The sequence below is a fragment of the Manis pentadactyla genome, chromosome 7 (assembly GCF_030020395.1).
Source record: "Manis pentadactyla isolate mManPen7 chromosome 7, mManPen7.hap1, whole genome shotgun sequence".
Lineage (NCBI taxonomy): Eukaryota > Metazoa > Chordata > Mammalia > Pholidota > Manidae > Manis > Manis pentadactyla.
The window spans coordinates 86,106,587-86,129,993 of record NC_080025.1 but is presented as its reverse complement, the minus strand read 5'-3'; positions in this window follow the sequence as shown (position 1 = coordinate 86,129,993).

The following is a 23,407-nucleotide window of genomic DNA, read 5'->3' as shown; positions in this document are numbered from 1 at the left end:
AAAGAAATCCTGAGAAGGAAGAATAAAGCAGGAGGAATTATGCTCGCTGACCTCAAGCTCTCCTACAAAGCCACAATAATCAAGACAATTTGGTACTGGCACAAGAACAGACCCATAGACCAGTGGAACAGAATAGAGAGCCCAGATATAAACTCAGGCATATATGGTCAATTAATATATGATAAAGGAGTCATGGATATACAATAGGGAAATGACAGCCTCCTCAATACCTGGTGTTGGCAAAACTGGACAGCTACATGTAAGAGAATTAAACTGGATTATTGTTTAACTCCATACACAAAAGTAAACTCAAAAGGGATCAAAGACCTGAATGTAACTCATGAAACCATAAAACTCTTAGAAAAACATCAGGGCAAAAATCTCTTGGACATAAACATGAGCAACTTCTTCATGAACATATCTCCCCAGGCAAGGGAAACAAAAGCAAAAATGAACAAGTGGGAGTATATCAAACTAAAAAGCTTCTGTACAGCAAAGGACACCATCAATAGAACAAAAAGCCATCCTACAGTATGGGAGAATATATTCATAAATGACAGATCTGATAAAGGGTTGACATCCAAATTATATAAAGAGCTCACGTATCTCAACAAACAAAAAGCAAATAAGCCAATTAAAAAATGGGCAGAGGAGCTGAACAGACACTTCTCTAAAGAAGAAATCCCAATGGCCTACAGGCCCATGACAAGATGCTTCACATCGCTAATCATCAGAGAAATGCAAATTAAAACCATGAGACATCACCTCACACCAGTTAGGATGGCCACCATCCAAAAGACAAACAACAACAAATGTTTGGGAGGATGTGGAGAAAGGGGAACCCTCCTACACTGCTGGTAGGAATGTAATCTAGTTCAACCATTGTGGAAAGCAGTATGGAGGTTCCTCAAAAAACTAAAAATAGAAATACCATTTGACCCAGGAATTCCACTCCTAGGAATTTACCCTAAGAATGCAGGAGCCCAGTTTGAAAAAGACATATGCACCCCTATGTTCATCACAGCACTATTTACATTAACCAAGAAATGGAAGCAACCTAAGTGTCCAAAATAATATCTATCCAGTAAATGAATGGCTAAAGAAGAGGTGGTACATATATACAATGGAATATTATTCAGCCATATGAAGAAAACAAATCCTACCATTTGCAACAGCATGGATGGAGCTAGAGGGTAATATGCTCAGTAAAATAAGCCAGGCAGAGAAGGACAAGTATCAAATGATTTCACTCATCTGTGGAGTATAAGAACAAAGAAAAAACTGAAGGAACAAAACAGCAGCAGAATCACAGAACCCAAGAATAGACTAACAGTTACCAAAGGGAAAGGGACTGGGGAGGATGGGTGGGAAGGGAGGTATAAGGGGAAAAAGTGGCATTACGATTAGCACACATAAGGTAGCAGGGTGGGGGCGACATGGGAAAACAGTACAACACAGAGAAGACAAGTAGTGATTCTATAGCATCTTACTATGCTGATAGACAGTGACTGTAATGGGGTATGTAGGGGGGACTTGGTAATAGGGGGAGTCTAGTAACCATAATGTTGTTCAAGTAATTGTACATTAATATCAAGATTAAAAAAAACTTTCTCATGTCTATTAAATTATAACACAATCATAAAATTCTGATTAAAACTGGAATTACTATTTCAGGTTTCAAGAATGCTATTGCTTTGACATCTGAATATGGATAAAAGAGATACAGAATCATAATTTTGAAGGTATACATTGGCTATTATTAAAGTCTGATAAATACACAATGAAAAAAATGATCCAAAATTATACCATGGCTCTACATTATTTTCATATTATATTTCTGGTTCATTTTATTGTTTTGGGATTTTTGGTATATTTAAGTTTTATTTACATTCAGTAAAATATGCAATATTTTAAGTACACAGATCAATGAGTTTTGACAAATGGATATACCCTTATAATTAAAATATAGAATATTTCCACCATCCTAAATTTCTTTGTGTGTGTCCCCTTCTGGTCAGTGGCTGCACTCTCATACCTAGCCTCAGGCAACTACATTTCTGGTTTCTATCAAAGAGCTTGTCTCTTCTAGAAGTTCATAAAAGTTAAACCATTGAGTATATATGTTTTATACTACTCTTTGCATGTGTGCTCTTTCATATAACATAATAATTTTGAGATTCATCTATGCTGTTGTGTAGGTCAATAGTTCAGTTCCTTTTATTGCTGATTAGTACTCAATTGTTTTTCCATTTGCCTATTTATGGACAGGTAGGTTGTTTCCAGTTGTGATTATTATGAATAAAACTTCTTGAACGTTTCGGAATAAATCTTTGTGTGAACATATGTTTCCTCTTCTCTTGAGTAAAAAACAAGAAGTGGATTGCTGAGAGGTACATGTTACACTGTATATGAAAATGTAAACCCTTTCTTCTAAAGTAGTTGTACCCTGCTAATCTATCTCTTAGTGGAAATATGAGTTCCAGTTTCTCTATGTCCTCACTAACACTTCATAATATTGTTCCTTTTGTTTTTTGTCTCTTTCAATGATTGAAGTATGTTCACATGGTGGTTTTAATTAACATGCCCGTGATGTTGTTGACTGATACTGTTGAGAATTTTTGATATGTAAATTGGCCATTCCTATACCTTTGCTTCAAGTTTTCTGCCCATTTTGGGGGGGTTATTATTGTTGTTTTTGTTGTAATTATAGTAACTTCTCATATGTTCCTGATAAGTCTTTTGTCAGATATATGTATACAAACTTTTTCTCTCAATTCCTGTATTATCTTTAAATTTTCTTAAACATGATTAGTAAAAAAACAACAAAAAAATTTTTTTATAAAGTAGCTGGCCCTACTTTATAGGTGGAATTCTCAGAACCTCTATAGGAATAGTTTGATTATTCAAACAATGAAAATTTTCATTTTGTTTCTTGAGCCAAAATTTGACATAGACCCTCAATTTTTCTATGCATTCATTTATGACCATTATACACTCAATTTTATTTAGACTTGTTATAACACCCATTTGAATTTTATGAGAAAAAAATAAGTGAATTGCACCAAAAAAAAAAAACCAACTTCAAGGAAACAAAGTTAGATGACCTATAAAAATCAGGAGACACTTTATAAAAATCATACTAAATGCTTTATTTTATTTATATATTTTCTTGATAAACATTGTAAATATAGATTACATTCAATCTAGTTCTTACATGTTGTTTATAATATTAGTGAATATTAAAAAACATTCACATGAAAATGGTAAATGAAATTACTATGTTAATGTACTGAATAAATTTTGAGGTGGGTAATTTTAGATTGACTTTTTTCATTTTTCAGCAGTAGGTAACTGTGGAAAGAATACAGTTCATCCATGTTTTATTTCTACCCATTCCATCAACTAGCTATGTGGCTGTCGGTGTCTTATAGCCTTCTGCAGTTCTTAATGTTGAGAGCTGTAAAATGAAGGCAGGAATTCTCCTAGGGATAATATATACTGGGATAATCTTGGCAGTCACATTTTGTAGAAAAATAGCTATTTTCTGTGGTTTACTCTATCTAAATATATCATAATTTCTGATATGTGATTGGCACATTTAAGTCTTAACACTTAATATCTTTGGCAGAGAATTATTAAAAATCCAAACACCTTTTGTAAATGCACCATTCCTTTTAATAAACAGTTAGAAAACAAATGTTTTAACTGAAATGAACCCCAATCACATGATTATAAACTCTAAGACAAACATGCTTATGAAATTAAAATATGATTTTTAATAACAATAACTTTTGATACAAATAATGTTTATACTGTACCCATTAAGCAATATTTTAGAAAAAATAGATGTGAGCCTTACTCATGGTGATTATATACATGCTCCCTTGCCACAGATAGCTGTCTAAGATACACTTCAGTACACAATATGCCCAATATTCAAGAATATTGTGATTGGGGAAAGAGCATCTTTATGCCAATCCTTGAGTTTTCAGTCATTTATTAATAATTACAGGAAATATATTAGAGTTACTGCATTCTCTTTTTCATACTTAAGTAGATATCCTCTAGGATTATTGTGAAGGACTCTTCTCCTCTTTGAAATTGGTTCACTTAGGCAACTCAAGGAAAGGAAGAACTCCAAGGTAGAGAGCACATACTTGAAATCAAATGTAAGAGGAGTCAGGAGAAATGTCTGTGGGGAGGGATCATTAGATAAAACCTCTTTTACTTAACAGAGAAACAATAAAAATACAATAACATAATAAATCATATTAAGTTTGCCTGCATATCCCTTACAATTTTCATGCCTTACTAGGCCTTAAAGTGCCTTTATTAGGGTATTTTCTTAAAATTACCCTTTTCTTCAAAATACAACCTCTTCAAAATACAACTTGGTGTATCACTTCTATGTAGAACAAGTGAAAATTGGGGGAAAAGAATCTTCCTTTGGTGAGATCTAGAGTAAAACTTGAAGGTATTTTAGTACTAGAAGCTAAAAGTTACTGAAAATGTGAGTTCTTCATAGGAAAATGACAATTATAAAGGTAAAAAAAAATGTCATGTATAGTGGGAGGGCATAGACTTTAAAAATTATTAAATGAGTGATCTTTCTATGAGATCTTCCAAAGCTGTTGACCAGCCACAATAGTAGCAATTAATTTTATGGTTATTTATATAATCCATCTGAAAAAGAATTACTTCCTTTTGGTATAGATCTTGAAACACTTTTAAAATGTAATCACTCTTTGTTTCCGAGTAGGCAAACCCCAAAAACACCCTACATATGGTAGAGATTCCACTGAAGTAAGGATATAGAGTGAGTTTTGATAGCCATTTCCAGTTTGTACTGAAGAGAGGATGGTTAATTCACAAATTCATCTTTTCTGGATTCTTGGTTCCAACCCCTTCTTGACTCAATCATGGACTTCAGGGAGCAGAGTCCTTGTGTACATTTTCAAAGTACAGTATGTGATTGAGAGCTTTGTTTCGCATGTAATGACCTCCCTCCAGTCTTCCAGCTCTCCAGCTTTCTTCCCACTGTAAGGCTGACTGTCAGCTGTCTGCGTTTTCCCTGCCAAAGAAGCATTGGTCTGTATGGTGCCAATAGGAAGAGAGCAGTTCAATGTCTTTTGGTCAAATGAAGCCTTTTACCTTTGTCTTACTGCTCCTGTAGCACTTTATTCACACTACATATCATATTTACTTAGTTTACAGATATTATAGTCTATTGCTTATGAACATACACATTCCTTTTCCTCCGAAATGTTGGAATTCTCAGGACAAAGACTGGGTGCTATTAATATTGACATATCCAGGGTTTATCACACTGCTTGGAACTCAGGAACAACTGAAGAATTTTATGTTATATGGAATGACTACGTGAATAAATAAATAGTACTCTAGCCAAAGGAAAACAGAAAGACTACACAGAGCATCCCAATCTTAGTAGTTTATAAAATGAGAAACAATTATCTTAAGGTCATTGCTGGTAGCTACAATGGGAAATAGATGAAAGTGAAATGTTTATTTTATGTCCCTCAATGTCTTTTATTTTTATATTTAGACCCTCTATAAAGAAGCACGATATCCTGTGCATCATGATTCGTCTTTGAAAACACACAAATTAGAAATAAGATGCATATTCATTTCTGAGGACAACAAAAATAAACTGAGTCTCCTAGACATTTGCTGGTGTGAGGAAGTGGCACGGTGTCATTGGCGGGGTTAGGAGGAAGAAGAGGTCAGAAGGAAATAAGGATGAATAGGGATACCACGACATGGTCACTGAGTAGGCAGCTGTGGTCTGTGCTGGGAGGGGTGGACAGAGGTGGCACCACCTGCCTTACCCGCTTGTTTCCTTTCTCCACCAGTCACAGCTTGGAAGTAGGACTTCGGGAAAGGAATTTCTACCCTACAAATATGTTTCAATAAAGAAGAAAAGGAAAGAATATGAAATTCTACATGAGGTAGGTTAAGACTTCTTTCCTTTCCTTTTTCCTTCCTGCCCATCTGTCAATATATCTTTCTCTTCTGTCAGAAAGAATATTTTTTGTTAACAAATTCAACATAAGTTCTTCATATTACATCATTATAAAGAAGAGTGAGGTGGACCATCAACTGTTTAATCTGTCCATTAACTTTAAAGTGAAACTTCAGATCATCAACACTTAAGATTAGGTTAGGTATTGTTTTCTGGACAAAAAGATGCTATGGTGTTAACTGATTATGCGAAAGATTTCCCTAAGTGAAAAATGGTGGGAACATGGCATGGAATCAAATGTCTAAGGATAGCTTTTCAGTTAGTGATTTGTTTTAAAAACCTAAATTGATGGTCAACTCGGAATAGGAGAATAGACCCCAATTTATACTGCCACTGGCTTGTCCTCCATTCAGTCAACGATGGGCTAGGTTTGAATAATTGATTGATATGGATTTACAATAAAATAGCAACATGTCCCAACATCATGAAAGATTTATGTTTTTATTCAGTGTTTATGTTGATATCTTAAGTAGCAAGCACATCGCACTTCGCTGTGTAGTGACAAGACCAAATGCGCTTTGGCAGAGCTTCAGTATAAAAATGAGAAGGTGTTGATTTCATTACCACTCTGGCAGTACATTTGAGAGAGTGTTAATGACTATTAATGGCCTAGTCCTCAGCCAGAAGAATGCCTGAAGTCAGTGAAAGTGGCGTTTTATCTGCTCTTAAACATTAAAAACAGAGCCTCCTACGGTTGCGTTTGTAAAGTGCCTTTCCTGCTCTACAAATAATCACATCCCCCACTTAACGGAGCTTTTAAAAATGTTTAAATTCAAGGCAAACCCAATTTTTTCACTCTGGCGGTGTTGCCCCCTTCCTTTTCCTCATAACAACTAACACATTTGGCTCTTGTCAAAATGTAGCTGAAGGTGAAGGAAAACAAAATTATTTTTAAAAGGATCTTTTGTGTCCTTTCGACTTTGCAATATAGGAACACCATTGTTTTAGGTCTGACAAAAAATTTCCTGTTCTTATTTATTTTCAGAGACACAGATGAGTCCAAACAGTCTTATGATGGAATGCACTATGAATCAATCCATGTTTCTGAAGGCCACATGTTTTTAGGGTTGTTTTTTTTCCCCGAAACAAGTTTTTTCTTGGTCTCTAGAGAGTGCTAAATCAACAAGTTATTAGATGAGGAATGGAAGCTTCTGTTTCAGAAAACACAACTGCAGCGAGACAACAGAAAACAGATGCCAATTATTTGCCAATGGCTGCTGGAAAACAAAACATTTTATGACATTTACTTTGCCTTAGCAGAACTGCTGCTGATGCCAAAGAAATATAAACTGGTCAAATCACCAGCAGCCGGTTTGAAATTTGGGGTATTACGATTTGGAAACTTGCTCTATCTTTGGCCCTTCTATGACCTACACATTCCTATGAACTTTGATTCTACATGTAACTTGAAATTTTAACAGACATACAGGAAGAATATGTGTAATTTATAAATATAATTAAACATTTGATGTATTTCAACATTTTATCCCATTGCCTTCTAATTCCACTAGTTTTTATATAGGGATAGAGATAATTTTTGATGTTTGCTACTTGAGAGTGAATTTCTTGACACATATTTTTACTTCATGTGGTAAAAGCTTCAAGTTAAATATCTCTCTTACATTGAATTTAGCTGAATTATTCATTGTTAATGTGATCTCACAAGCAATGCTGAAGTATTTTTCCTCCAGTAGTTAACAGACTTAATGTAGTTATAATCAATATCCACCTAGCTCCACAAGAATATAAAATTTCCATAAATATTTTTAGATTAAATGTCTCACTTTTGAGACACATTTCTAAAGAAGTATCTTAGGCTTGTTTCACTGAAACTAGCAGTTATGTCCAATAAATTTCTGCTTTTATCAGCCATGAGACTATGCTTTATTAAATACCTAAATTTGAAAATAAAGTCTTTTGGAAATTTTGTGCAATACATACCCATTTATCCTTCTCTTTATAATAATTTGAACTATCTTTTAGGGTGTAAATGAAAGCAACTAATGCATTTTCCTTGATATTAAAGAGTTACTACAAACAATGGTGTTACAAAATCTGTCAAAACTGTTGACAGATTACATAGCAATCCTCAAGAAGTGTTCTGAGTGACTAGGAAGCAAACTAAATTAGGGATGGCACTTATATTTCTGAGTATTTGTTGAAAAAAAAATGAGGATCAAAGTAACTTAAGGAATGCCATGCTTCTCAGTTTTTATCATGCACATGAATCACTGGGGATCTTGTCAAGTGCAGGTTCTAATTCAGTAGTTCTGGGGTGAGGGACTGAGATTCTGCAATCTGTAAGTTTGTATGTCATGATTTCAAAGGAGCTGGTCAATGAGCCACACTTTTAGAGGTAATAGTGCAGATGACCTGACATGGGGGCCATTATTCACTGAACACACAATTTTCACAGGTACTCGCAGCCAATTTCACCATTCAGTGACTGACTAACATGAAGTCAGGACTTGGAGAACCCTGTTCCTGACTATCCCTTGAGTAAGGATTGCTATTAGCATCCTCCTTTCAGTGTAATGTGTGGATGCTGAATGATGGACAATGTAGGATATGCACCCTCTCTTTGTTAAACCCAATGACATTAAGACCTTCTATGGAGTGTGTGAGTGTGTGTGTGTGTGTGTGTGTGTGCATGCACACATGCACACATACATACAGAGAAAGAGATTGAGGGGGAGAGAGAGAAAATTTAAGGCTAGAGAGATGAAGGAGAAGATCATGTCATGATTAAAGAAAATAAAATTGCATCCTGAGGTATGACCCAAAGTAACAGTGCATCTATTTCCCATTAGCATGTCTTACTAATTTAGGCATCAATCACACTGAACATCTGGATAAATATCATAGAAAAGAAATAGGAGATTTAGTCACATTTATTTTTACTTCTACTCTCCTGAGCAATAGAACCTACAAATGGGCATGGATTCTAGATAATAGTTTAGCAACCTGACATACATTCATTTGGCCTGCACTTAGTTAATGTAATAGCCAGCCCATCTCCCCTGATTTCACTCCACTTCCTCTCAAATCAAAACCAAGGGGAGCACTCCACTTAGTCTGAGTATCTATCCTACATTATGTTCTCTGAATACCTACTCCCAATCTATCACATGTCCCAAACCGGGACAATTCGTGACTACTTTTTTAGTAGACAGGAATTTGGGCATATTTTCTGCCTAGCTAAAGAGAACTGAGAGGATGCCATAGCCATTTAGGGGGAAAAAAGCATTTAGCATCTTTTTGAAAAATTCAGGATCCAAAGCCACATTGGATGAAAGGACTCTGAACCACATGACGCCCCTCTGACTGGACACAAGTCCCCAAGTACCACTAATACTTCCACAGATACACTCTCCCCTTTTATTCACTTGTGCTCAGCCAGATCTTAGGACCTCATGCCTAGAGTGTTTAAACTGTCTTCTAATTGGTCTACCTTCCTCATGCTTTCATAAATTTAAATAACAGCATCACATTAGTCCTCCAAAACTCTATCAGCTGTCTTCTTAATAACTTCATTGGCTCCATTTAACTGCAAGAATAAGTCTTGAGTTCCATATCCTGTCATGCAATGTTGCCCACAGAATATATCTACAGCATCATCTGAACTTCCAAAAGTTGGCCTCTACTGTGTCCCAAACAATCCATGCTTGTTATCATGTCTGCTTAGATTTTGCTGACCTTCCAACCACTTACCTATAACCTAAACTAGTCTACATTACTACTTCCTCAAAGTCTCCTCTGACTATTCAAGTCCTTACTGATTTCTCCTACAGCAGTTATGACTATTGAGTCTGTTACTTCTTCATATGGTATCTTGTGGGGTTTTGTTCCTGTTGCTATTATTTACTTTCTAAATGTTATGTCTGTTATATAGATACTCTTCAGCCCTTATCTATAAGATTTGGGAAGGTAGGCACTGGAGTCAGGCTGGATTTGAGTCTTAATGAGTAAATGTGAATTCTCTTTTGTAAATCATGTTAGAAAACATCCAGTTTTGCAGGAGCACTGTGGGATTTCAGACTTAATAAATGTAAAGTACTGAAAATAGTTAGTGAAATGTAATATTATTCTCAGAAAATAATAGCTTTTAGTAAATGCTGATACTAACAGCTACTAAGGACTTTGCAAGATATGACATATATCCATCACAATACATAGAATGCTTTGTACAGGGTAGACATATTTCTTTCATTTGATTCAAGCAAACTTTTCTGAATTAAATATTAACTTATAGCTAAGGAGATTACATGATGGAAATCCTGGCCAGCTTAGTAGGCAGATTTTGTTCCTGGAAAGCAATTCCTCAATGGCTGCAAGTAACCTATACATAGCTTCTGTGTCTTTAAAATACTGTCATTTTTTGGACATTATATCTTTCATAGTGACTCATCATTAGTACACAGAATATAGGAAGACATTAGTTAAATTAACTGGAAACAGAAGAAAATTTAAAAGTTGATCTTATAAAATACTTTTTCCTCAGGAAATACATGAAAAAAATTTTTTTTAATATATATACATATATAAATACAATTTAGGCTGATCTCAATTGTGGTTGATCATAAATAGACTAACCAAAGGCCTATAGGAAGTAGGTATAATTTATTTCCACACTAAAACCACAAAATTTGTCACATGGTAGATGCTAAATTTCTATTACGTCACTGAAAGAATGAATAAATGAATGAATAATTCTAATGAAATTCCCATGAATCTCTAGTAACAGCTTTGTCTCATAGTTGAAGGATTTCTAACTTATGATTGAAAAAAGAATTTAAATTTCTTAATGAATATATTTACTCATTAATTATATAAATGTTTATTAATCCTGTCATATGTTAGACTTTGTGTTAGTATGGAGATAGGGAAATTAATAATTCTGAATAGCCACCATCAAAAATTGTTTAGTGATGGTAGTTATATACTCCCATCACTGAACCTAGTGTATTCTTTTAAGAAAAGAGTCATAAAATGACTTGATTTTAATTAATATTAGATATCATGATTTATGTATTGTTGATAATAATTAATCTGGCTTCATTAAACTCTTATGCATCTGGCCATTAATTATGCAGCCAAATTTTTGTGATGGGGCTATCAATTTAATTGAAGTCATGTGATTTCTACTACATATAGTTTTCAATACCTGGAGCATGCTTCCAAAGAACTAGAGTTTTTATGCCAAATTATGGATCTGAGAATATTTTCTAAACACCTTCTCTGACCTTCACCTGAGCACATATTGTGATAGACCTGGGAGTAAGAACTTAATTTGACATCTATGAACATTTGAACAAATTAACCTGCCCTAGAATTGTTAATGCTCAGGCATCTACTGCCTCTGGACCAAGTACTGTTTAGATTTTCAACATCTGAACAATCTTTCTCTGAAAGTTTTGAAGCCATCTTTCATTCCTGTTTATTCAACAAGAATATCATTTAGCTCAAATCATACAGCTGAAGCTAATGGCTTCCCTTCCTCTGTATATTTCATTAAGATGTAACTTGATTTATGATCGGCACTATTTTCTTGAGGCAGAGATTAATCACACTATGTTTGGTGGATTTATGCCGCAAAGGTGAGTCCAATATCATCATTCTGAAAATCTATAGTGAACTATATAACAATCATTAACATCAATAAGAATTTTCGTTTAACTTTGGAAATCAACCTATATACATCCTAAAGTAAAATGCGTTAGGAAGGATATTATATTGAAAGTTGGAATTGATAGTATTAACTTCAAACCAATATTTTGGAATTCTCCTTTTGAATCATCAATATTTTATAATACCATTCTGACTGAGGTCCACATGTTAACCTTGGGGTAATCATTGTCATGGAATCATGATTTCATTTTTTAAAAGCATGGGAAGATATTAAGTACAGCTTAATGATTTCATAAAACCTGACTTAAAGTTGAAGGCTACATTTGACAAGAAGTTCCATTAAAAGAAAGTAGATTTGTAGTTTGTTAGCCAATATCTTCCCTTTGGCAGATTTTCTCTTCTCTGAAAAATTGCATAAGACATTAAGCATTTAAATTGGGAGAGAGTGGGAAGGCTTATTATCTCTGTCCTAAACTATGGAAAAACTATCTTCTCAACCAGTATCAAATTACATTTCAGGCTAATTAAAAATCAAGAAGAATGTTCTGATCAATTAAACTTAAATTAATAATCTGGTTATCTTAAGTGATAATACAAAAGTACTTCTAATATGTATAAAAATAATTTCTCCCTCATTTTTAATAAAGCCCTGAAAATATTTTAATCTTCTTATTCAGGACCTAATGTGTCTGTATGTTATGAAAACTGGAATCTTTTTTTGTATAACATTTTATATATTTATATATATGTATGTATATATATCAATAGATAATGAGTATACAAGTCAATGTTCTGATTATGATATATTCTACTCTACAACAGGAAAGGGTGATTAAAATTTCCATCAAATAGTGTTTGGACTATACATCTATCATCTGAGTCAATATTTATAATAAAATATTGTTATCAGTTACACTTATTGTGAAACTCAATAAACATATTAAATGGCACTTATTTAATAAGTTTGAAATACACAAAATGTTATAGATTTAGTGGATATTTTCAGTGTATTTTATTGGTGTTCCTACTTAGAGTCTGCTCATTAAAGATGTCTTCTATTTATCATATGCACTCTTATTCAATGTGTTCTTTCTGTCATTTACTTGTTTTTCCAAATAAATTATTAGATTTCTACGAGTGACTTTCACCACTCCTCCTTTGTCAGAATCTTTAAACATCCACTATGTTATAACTTGGCTTAATGCACATGATAGTTACCATCTAAATGAAACTTTTCCCAGCTGACCTTGGCAGATCACAAGGCTGTCTGTTCTTATACAGTAGAGGAGAGAAAGAAAAAGGCAAAATGTGTTTGAAGAAATAATGGCTAAAACTCACTATATTTGATGAAAAAGTTTGAGCTATATATTGATTAAGCACATCAAACTCCACATAGAAGACATACACAGAGATTTACAGGTGGACACATAATAGTTAAACTATTGAAAGACAAAGCCAAAAGGAGAGTCTTCAAAACAATGAGATTAAAAACTACTTAGCATATAATATAGAATTATAATAAAACTAATGGTCAACTTCTTATCAGAATTAATGAGGCCAGAATACAATGTGATGACATATTCAAATATCTGAAGAAAATAAAGATGTCAACCAATAATTCTTTAACCAGCAAAACTATGCTTCAAAAATAAGGAAAAATAAAGCAGCCCCATCTCCCCCTAAAACATCTGTATCTAACTGAAATCTGCAGAAAAATATACCCACAGTATCACTGTCAAGGACATATGGAAAATTCTCTGTGATAAACCATGTGCTAGACCATTACATGGAATCAAAAGCTTTAAAAAAAGTAAAATAAAATGTACTGTCAAAAACAAGAGAAAATAATTAGAAATCAACAACAGAGGAAATTAGGGATGTTTTAAACTTTGCAAAAATGAGCCACACACTACTAAACATATGTTCAAAGGAAAATTCACAAGGGAAACTAGGAAATATTTTTAACTGATTGAAATGGAATCACAGCATAAGAAAAAATGTGTGATGTTCCTCAAGTATATTTAGAGGGAAATTTTTAGCCTTATGTGCCTATATTGAAAAGATAATCTCAAATCAATAAATTTCTACCTGAAGAAGATAGTAAAAGAAGAGGAAAAACCCAAAGAAAGCAGAATGAAAGAAATAATAAATACTAAAATAGAAATTAGTATAATTAAAAAAAAGAAAATCAGTGAAACTAAAATCTGATTCTTTGGAAAAAGTTTCTTAAATTATATAACTTTATCGAGATTGGCCAAGAGAAAGCAAGATGCAGATTACTAAAATCAAAAATGAAAGTGGGCATATCACTATGAATCTTTTAGAAATTACAAAGAATTATAAAATAATAGAAACAGCTTACTGCTGAAGTAATAGACAAATGAAATAAACAAAGTCCTAGAGAGACACAAATTATCTAAACTGACAAAAGAAATGAAAAGTCTGAATAGACTTATAGCAAGCAATAAAGTTAAACTGGTACTTAAAGTGCTCCCAACTAAGAAAAACTGAGGTGCAGGTGATTTTACAGGTAAATTTTCTCAAATACCTAAAAATATGAAACATTTCCAAACTCTTCCAAAATTAAAAGGCTAGAATACTTTTCAACTCACTCTGTGCAGCCAATATTGCTCCAGTACTAAAGACAGACAGATACCACAATAAAGGAAAACTAATACCAATGTTTCTCATGAATACTGATCAATAAAATCATCAAAGTATTAGCAATCCAAAATTAAACAGCATATAAAAATATACATCATAACCAAGTAGAATTGATCTCAGGAAACAAGGTTAATGTATGTTCAAAAATCAGTTAAAGGAATACAATGTTCATCTATTAAAGAACAAACTCTACAGAATCATGTCAACAAAGAAAAAGCATTTTAACAAATCCAATACCCATTTGGGTCTTAAGAAAAAACTCAACAAACTAAAAATAGAAGTAAACTTTCCCAATCTAATAAGGGACATCTTTGAAAAACCTAAAACTAGCATCATACTTAATGCCAGAAAACTAAATGTTCTCTCATAAAACTAGGAATAATGCAGAATGTCTGCTCTTATCGCTTTTATTCAACAATGTTGTGGGAGTTCTAACTAGTATAATTAAGCAAGAGGCATACAAGTATGGAATGGAAGAAACAAAACTATCATGATTTGTCACCAATACGAGCCCATACGTAGCAAATTCTAAAGAATTTTGAAAAACTAATAAAGTTGATAAATGTGTACAGCAAGGTCATAGAATATAAATTCAATATATAAAATATGTAGTCTTATAATCTAGCAAGGAACAATTCAAAAAATGAAATTCAGATAAGAATTCATTCACCTAGCATCAAAAAATTAAATATTTTGGAATAAATTTCAATCTAACATTGCAAACTTCTAATCTTTGCTGAGAAAAATTAAAGATAATCTAAATAAAGCCACATTCCATGTTCATGGATTAGAAGGCTCAATATGTTAAGATGGTAATGATCCCAAGTTATCTATACAGGCAACACCATCTTTATCAGAACTACAGCAGACATTTCCTCTTAACCACTAAAACATAAGTATTAGACAGAATTTTAAGAATGACTCCCAGTGAGCTTTAACTTTGTATCATCCCCTTCACTTTGCGAGTGCACTGAATACAGTAAGATACTGCTCCAGGGATTATGTCACATTATAAGGCAAAAACAAATTATCCCCTTAGGCAATTCTAATCTGAGGAGTTTTTAACAGAAGAGAATTTTCTCCTGCTGGTCAAAAAAAAAAGGTAATCAGCAAAATTTGAAGTACAAGGACACAATACACTTTTCTGATTTGAAGATTGATAGTCCTATGAGAAGGAATGTGAGTGGCCTCTCAGAGCAGAGACTGTTCCCTGCCTAGCAGCCAGCAAGGAAACGGGGACCTCAGATTTACAATTACAAAGGACTGGATTCTGCCCACAATCTGAATAAACCTTGAAGTGTATTCTTCCCAGAGCCTCCAGGTAAGAGCTCTATCTGGTGGACACCTTGACTTTTTGGATATGTGAAACCCTGAGCAGAGAATTCAAATAATCCTCCTTATGCTCTGACCTACAGTAGTAGGAGCTAGTAAGTGAGTGTTGCTTTAAACAGCTAAATTTGTGATAACTTCTTATATAGCTATAGAAAATTAATATGGCCTATAATTTAAAAAACAGATTAACTGGTGTTGTCAAGGATGTGGGAAAACTGGAACCCTCACATACAGTTTATGAGATTGTAAAATGGTTCAGTCAGTTTGGAAAAAACAGTTTGGAAGATTCTTTAAGACTTAAGAAGAAATTCACCACATGACCTAATAATTCCTTCCTAAGTATCTATCCAAAAGAAATGAAACTTATGTCCATGCAATTATTTGCATGTGAATATTTATAGAAATATTATTTATAATAGCTCAAAATTAGAAGAACCTAAATGTCACTCAAACTGGTGAATTGATAAGCAAAATGGAATCTATTCACCAATAAACAGAAATAAACTACTCATAAGAAGTACACATACTTTTTTCTCGTGGTTTTAATTTCCATTTTCCTAATAACTAAGGAAGTTGAACTTCTATTTATGTGCTTATTTTCAGTGTGTATGTCTCCTTTGATGAACGGTCTGTTCAAACTGTTGATCTATTTTTTACTAGGTGATTGTTATCTTACTAGTGAGTTTTGAAAGTTCTTTATATATTCTAGCTATTACTAGCCCATAAACTTGAGGGAAGAATTTAGACAAGCAGCCTACTTGTTTTGTTTGATTTTGACTTTTTGAGGGAACTCTTCCATATGATGGCTGTGGTGATGGTTACAGATCCACCTAAAATGATCAAAATTAATAAATATGCATCCTTACAATTTACAAAGTGAAACTTCAATGTGCTCAGTTTTGCCAATTTTATGGGTTTAATCTTTTAATAAATTATTTGCAACTGAAAATATTTGGAATTAAAATATGGTATGTGTATAAATATGTAATACTTATGTGTATATATATATATATATATATATAATATACAATATATATAAAATATTTTTTCTGATTAGAATCATAAGTATAAACTCTGGGATCCCAAGCAATCATTTCAGAATAGAATCTTATTTGTCTCTATTTCCCTGAAACACAAGAAGCTTTGTTAAGAGAAGCTCGGTTCCTTTGTTCCCTTAATTCAGGACTTACAAACATCATATTTAATAGCAATGATCCTGGCCATGAATCTTTCACACTTGATATTATGTAACCATTAACTGTTGAACCACTGTGCTGTATACTTGAAACCAATATAAAGTTGTATACCAATGATACTTCAATTAAAAAAGGAAAAAATACTATTAAGTAACCATGGAATTTTGAACCTGTAAGGAACTTAGAAGAGTGTAGGCAAACTTAAGAGTAACTATCTTACCACCTAGTTAGTAACTAGAGCAAGACCTAATGTGATGCTTTACACATCATTATCCTAAAATGAACTGATAAATAAATAAATATTTGCAGACAGATTAATGCCAGGTAACAAGTAAAAGAATTATAAAACCCAGTATTTGTTGAAAAATTTTTCTATGCTAAATACTAAACTAAGCATTTAATTATAGCAAAAACCTTATGATACAGTGTGGACAGGTTAATAAACTGCCCAAGGTCACAGATAGTAAGCAGAGCAACAGGAATGTGATCTTAAGGCCAATCTAACTCCAGAGCTGGCCCTTTCAATCATTCCTTACTGTCTCACCCTTTCCTAGTCGCAGCAAAATACCCTAAATCACAGTGTGTACTCAAAGCATTTGCCATCTGTGCCATTCCTGTGCTACCAAAGGATTTCAGAACCCAGGACAATCAAAAGGAGACCCTGTTAATGATGGAAAATGCATTTTGAATCAAATCCTTGACCAGAATCCCTGAGGAATTCTAAAATTAGCAGATAACCTTTCCATCTCCAAGGTTGCCCTTGAATAAAAGCCAGTTACTGCAAGCTACTTTTTGTTTAAAACATTACTCATTCCTAGTCATCAGGATTGACCATTTATCCCACATACCATGCCATTTTTGCAATTGTAGTAAAAAATAATACAAAGTGAGGTATTTCCACTTACCTCTTCCATTCCAGATAAAATTAGTTCCCGATCATGTCTTCAATATCCCCATACCCACATGGTATGTACTATACTTCTTATATCAAAAGTGAGCTTTGTATTTCTCAATATTGTACTTTAAGATTTACTTTTTACTAGCTATAAAGCAGCTTAATTTTTCAATAAAGAAGATAAATTCACATGAGTCTTTGGTATAAAAAATCACCTACACACTGTTTTGTTTTAGTTACTGCAAAGCCCTTAGTAATTTAATTAGCTGGAAACATACAATGGTATTTATTCTGTACTTCCAGCTCTCAAGTTATTATATGATCACAATGACAGTCAATATACCTCAACTTAATTTTACTTTTATCAGTATTAATCCAACACACTGATAATATTTTATTAAATATTTTAAGATATTAATCTTATATATTCTTGATAAAGCACTCAGCTCCTCCTAGTGGATACTAAGGTTTAGGTAACGATATAAATATTTCTGTGTCTTATTAACATGTTGTTCTTGTTAGTTTTAAGTAAATCTTTAAAATTCATAAAGCATGAAACCAAGTTATGAAAAACATAAATAATTACATTTTAAATAAAATCAGTTGACATTAAGTGGCACTTACTATCTCGATGTTGTTAAATAGATTAAAGAGCCATAATGGACATTTTAACCAATGAGGTATTTCATCTGTTTCTCACTCCTTATGTCACGTTTTACAAGTCCCCATCAACAAAAATTAAAAAGAGCAACTGGGGGAAAAAAAAAGAGAAGTAAATAAATAATGTCGAATCTTAAAAAAGGTGGGATACAGAAGATACATTTTTCTATCATATTAATGAAGAGGAATGACTTACAGAGTATGATCTGAAAGAAACACACAGACTAAAAGGCAATATTTAGCTCTTTGCCAGGGGGAATATGCTTGTAGAGGGAGGTGCCGTGCCTGAAAGCCACACCCGTGTGCGATGGAGTGCGCATCTGCTCAACAGAGGCCCAGCCAAAATCTGCAGGTGTCAAAATGCCAGCAGTACACATAAAATGATGGAAATGGAAACAAATTATCTTTTGAAAAGTACCAATATACCCAAATTTCGTTAATTCTGCATGTATGCAGATATCATTTGCCTTTTCCGCCTTTATCATGTTGTCTATGGAGTTTTATAAAAGTCTAAAAATGAGCAATGGAAATTGCTCTCTCTACGATGAACAGAGCAACCAGATGACCAGACTGTCATCCCATCCACTCTCCTAAGAAGTGCCTGTGTAGCGCCACCATCTTTATTCCTCTTTAAAAAGCAGACTAGAAAGATGAGCTCTATTTACAGATGAAGAACTTTTGAGAGAGATTTCTATGAAGTGTGCAGAAGGCTTGCAAATTTTGTGAATTGCTAGTTCCATGTGTGTGGCCCGTGAAGCCAAATGACAGGCCAGATGCCACTCATCACCCTGCTCTCAGTCTGCAAAACGGCTCTAGATGACTATGAAAATGACACCCTGAATTATTAAAATAAATTTTGTCCTTAATAATTTCCTCTCTAAGAGATTAAGATGGGCACTGTGTTGAACAGTGACTTGCCATCATACTAGAAAATATTGTTTGTAACTATGACATACACATTTTATTTGAGTATATTCTTAAAGCTTTCTGATAAACATTATATACTTCATTTATTAATTCTTTAATGAAGTAGTTCAAGTATGTTCATTTATTCCTGAAAAAATCCTAAGAGAAAGTGTGACGTTTATATTATCTAATTACAGATGTAGAAAAACGTAGGGGCATGCCTGGAGTCACACGCATATAAATGAAGTGATAACACTGGAACCCACCTTTTGACTCTTATCCTAGTACACCTCCTGTTATGCCTCCCTGTTTTTATTGTTAAGATATTAAATCTTTGTTTTCATAATTCTTACTTGTACCATTCATACCCTTACTATTCAATAACCATAAAGCCACCTGTTTAGATGTATTTTGCAAATTTGTGCATTGTTTTCCAAACATGTACAGACAACATACATATACAGTAGTTCATTTACTATGTAAATAAACCAATGACTGGACCTAACCAACATTTGAACTTAGAAGTTAAAGACAGTCACATAAATAGATTATTGAAAAAAATGGAATTAGTCTCTGATTTACACAAACCATGTAACCAGAAATATCCTCCAGACTTAGTTTCCTAGGGCTGCCAAAACAAAGTTTCACAAACTGGATGGTTTAAAGAAATAAATATTAATTTTCTCACAGTTCTGGAGACTAGAGGTACAAAACCAGGAAGTTGTCAGGGCCACGCTCCCTCTGAAGCTTCTTGGGAAGAACCCTCCCTCTCCGAACCCTAGCTTCTGATGACGTCAGGAACTCCCTGGCTTAGCGCAGCCTGACTCCAACCTTTGCCGCCATCATTACATGAACTTCCTCCCTGTGTGTCTCTGTCTTTCTAGATCTTCTTCTCTTCATATAAGACCAAACATGGATGGACCTAGAAGGTATCATGCTAAGTGAAATAAGCCAGGCAGAAAAAGATAAATACCATATGATTTCACTTACATGTGGAATCTAAAAAACAAACCAAAAAGAAATAGACCCACAAATACAGACAACAGACTGTTGGTTACCATAGGGACGTGGGTGAGGGGATGGGTGAAATAGATGAAGGAGATAAAGAGGTACAAAATGCAAATTGAAAAATAAGTTACACATAGGAATGAAAGTACAACATAGAGAATTTAACCAATAATATGTAATATCTTGGTAACTACACCTATTGTGGCAAGCATCTTGTAATGTATACAATTATTGAGTCACTATGTTATACATCTGAAGCCAACATAATATCGCACATCAACTTTATTGAAATAAAAAAAACACCAATCATATTGGATTTAGGGCCCACTCTAATCCAGTATGACCTCATCTGACTTAACTAAGTTTATCTGCAAAGACCCTCTTATCCCATTCTGAGGTTGTGGGTGGACATGAATTTCGGCAGGCCATTATTCATCCCAGTACACAACCCTTGCCAGCCTCATGTAGAAATCCTCCCTTCCTTCCACAGTGCCATAAGATAGGACCTCTTTCTTTCCTTTATGTGAGGGGGAAGCATTAGAATGCCCTCACATTACAGAGTTGTTTTAAATCATATGCTATCTAGGGGGTTACAGAGAAGCACTAAGCAATCGTATCATAGATAAAGGAAAATAGAGAAGGAAAGGAAAAAACAGTTTCTAGTTATACAACTTTATTCTTGTCCCTAAACATCCATTTCAAGTGCTCAACTTCTTTATCTTCTACAAATTTATCTTTCCCCAAATCCCAATAATTTTAGAAATCTCCTCCTGTACCTCAACATAATATAATTTGAAAAACTATTTTTTTTCAAACTGTATATAGAAATCCATATACATGTTTAATATCTAACCAAATCAGCAACTACTTCAATGCACTCAAAAATTCCCTGGTTTACGGCAGCATAACTCCAACCTTTATTGGCATTCTCCATACATACATTCTCTGTATGATTATATAGATAGATAAGAATCATGATGGGAATACCAGATAGTGGCAGATGAAAGCAAAGGATATACATCCTAGAGTGAAAATAGCATTTATTTATTTAGAAACAAGCAAGCGAACACACACACATATATGCTGAGCCACCTAAGTAACTGCCATAAGTTAAGCAATTGTAACGTTTTAGGATGTGAACTCAGGCTGATATCTGAAAATGTCTTGTGGGTTTGCACTGGTTATAGTACTAAGACATTCATTTTCAATGTAATGCTAAGAAAACGTTAACAAATTTATTTCTTCTCTGCAACCCTTCATCTTGACTTTCTCTCTCCCACATCCACCTTTTAAAGGTCTCTCATTATTGACATGATGCTGTTTAAAACTCTATTCTGTCTCCTGCAAATATACAGCATGCAGAGATATGCTTTGGCACCATAAGCTAGAACAATGAATGCTGTTGTCCAGGAAAGCATCACTGTAGTTTAATAATTTAAGATCATTTTACTTTCTGAAGCACTTGTGAACTAGTCTAGGTATAAACAGTACAATATACTGAGCTTTTTCAGTTTTCAGTTTAAGCAAAACACTGTTTTGTTAATTGCATACTATACACAATTTCTTATTCAATTATGGTGTTTGCAGGCAGTATCTGAGACACCATAGAGGATGATCAGTTTTTTGTTAAAGAATGGTAAGAGTTTAATGTTTCAATTGTGTCTTTTCCCAAACAGCAGTTAGCATGTCCAACTCATTTTAACCCTTAGGTAGTCTGGTAGTCATTAATGTTCTTTGAAACTATTCATTGTTCTTCCCACTTCTGGCAGAAAGAAGAATTGAAATTATTTATCCCTGTGACTGGACAGGGCCATGTCAATGTGCACAGAAGAAATATGTGTCACTTCTGAATAGGAGCATTTCATTGCCAGTATGGTGTCTTTCAAAGCTCTCTTTTATTCTTATGTAGACTGGGTTCTGGATTAACTATGATGAGCAGTCTCCTGCCAACCTGCATTAGACATGTAGCGTAAGTGAGCAAAAAAAAAAGTGTTGTTTCACAGCACAGAGACTTGGGTGATATTTGTTACTGTAGAATAACCTACACTTTTCTGACTGATACAAATACTATTTTGCATTATTATAGGACTCTATCTAGTGTCATGTAAAGGATACTAGATTGTGTACTTATGGAGTCAATGATAAAATCTAACATTTTGCTTTATTTTCCCAATTACGACAACTCTATGTTGACCATATTTTGAAATCATTGGTCAAAAATTAATAAAATGTGAATATGTTCATCTTACAAAATTTTTTCATTTGATCTTGAAAGCCCATTTTTCTTTGTACTCTTTCTCCTCTAAGTGCTTTCTTTAAATTCTGATTTTTAAATCAGCAAATCCAATCTGCCTATACAGTCAATTGACTTAAGTCTCCAATAGTAGTGTGGTAAAATACATTTTAGTCCATAATTTCATGGGTGTCAAAGGAGCTTGGCTTGTACTTTATTTCGATTTTAATACCACTCAATCATAATTAGTTCTGATGATCTTTGGCTAAATTAGAATCAATGGGTAGCTCTGCAGGAAAGGAAGAGGATAAGGACACCTTACAAAGTGCTCTGTAGGTAACACCAACCTAATTTAAAGTCCACTTGATATGTAGTAATAGACCCCAGTAAAATGGCAGGTGATTGTCTAAACAGAATAAAAGTAGCAGTTGTACCTCTGCCCAGACACAGTAAATTTGTATGAACATGTTGCTTTTCATTAGGCAATCAATAACATATTTTTATTGGCTCCAGAACACTGCACAAAACCCACTAGAAGCCATCTCACTCCACTGTTTTGTGTGAACACTACAATTAAGCAAAGAAAAAAATAAATTAGTTTTTCTGAAATCTGGAGGTTTTCTACTTGTAAAAGCCCAATTACAAATTAGCAAGCTGTGAATAATCAGATTACAAAATAATCAGTCTTGAAGCAGAAAAAGTTCACTTGTAAAAAATCTGCAAAGATTCACAAAGTTAAAATTATATGGTAATTGATGGCAAATGAAAATAGTCATGATATTAAATAGAATCTATTTCTTTTACCTCAAATGTCAGTAGATTTACACTATAAATCCTTAACATAC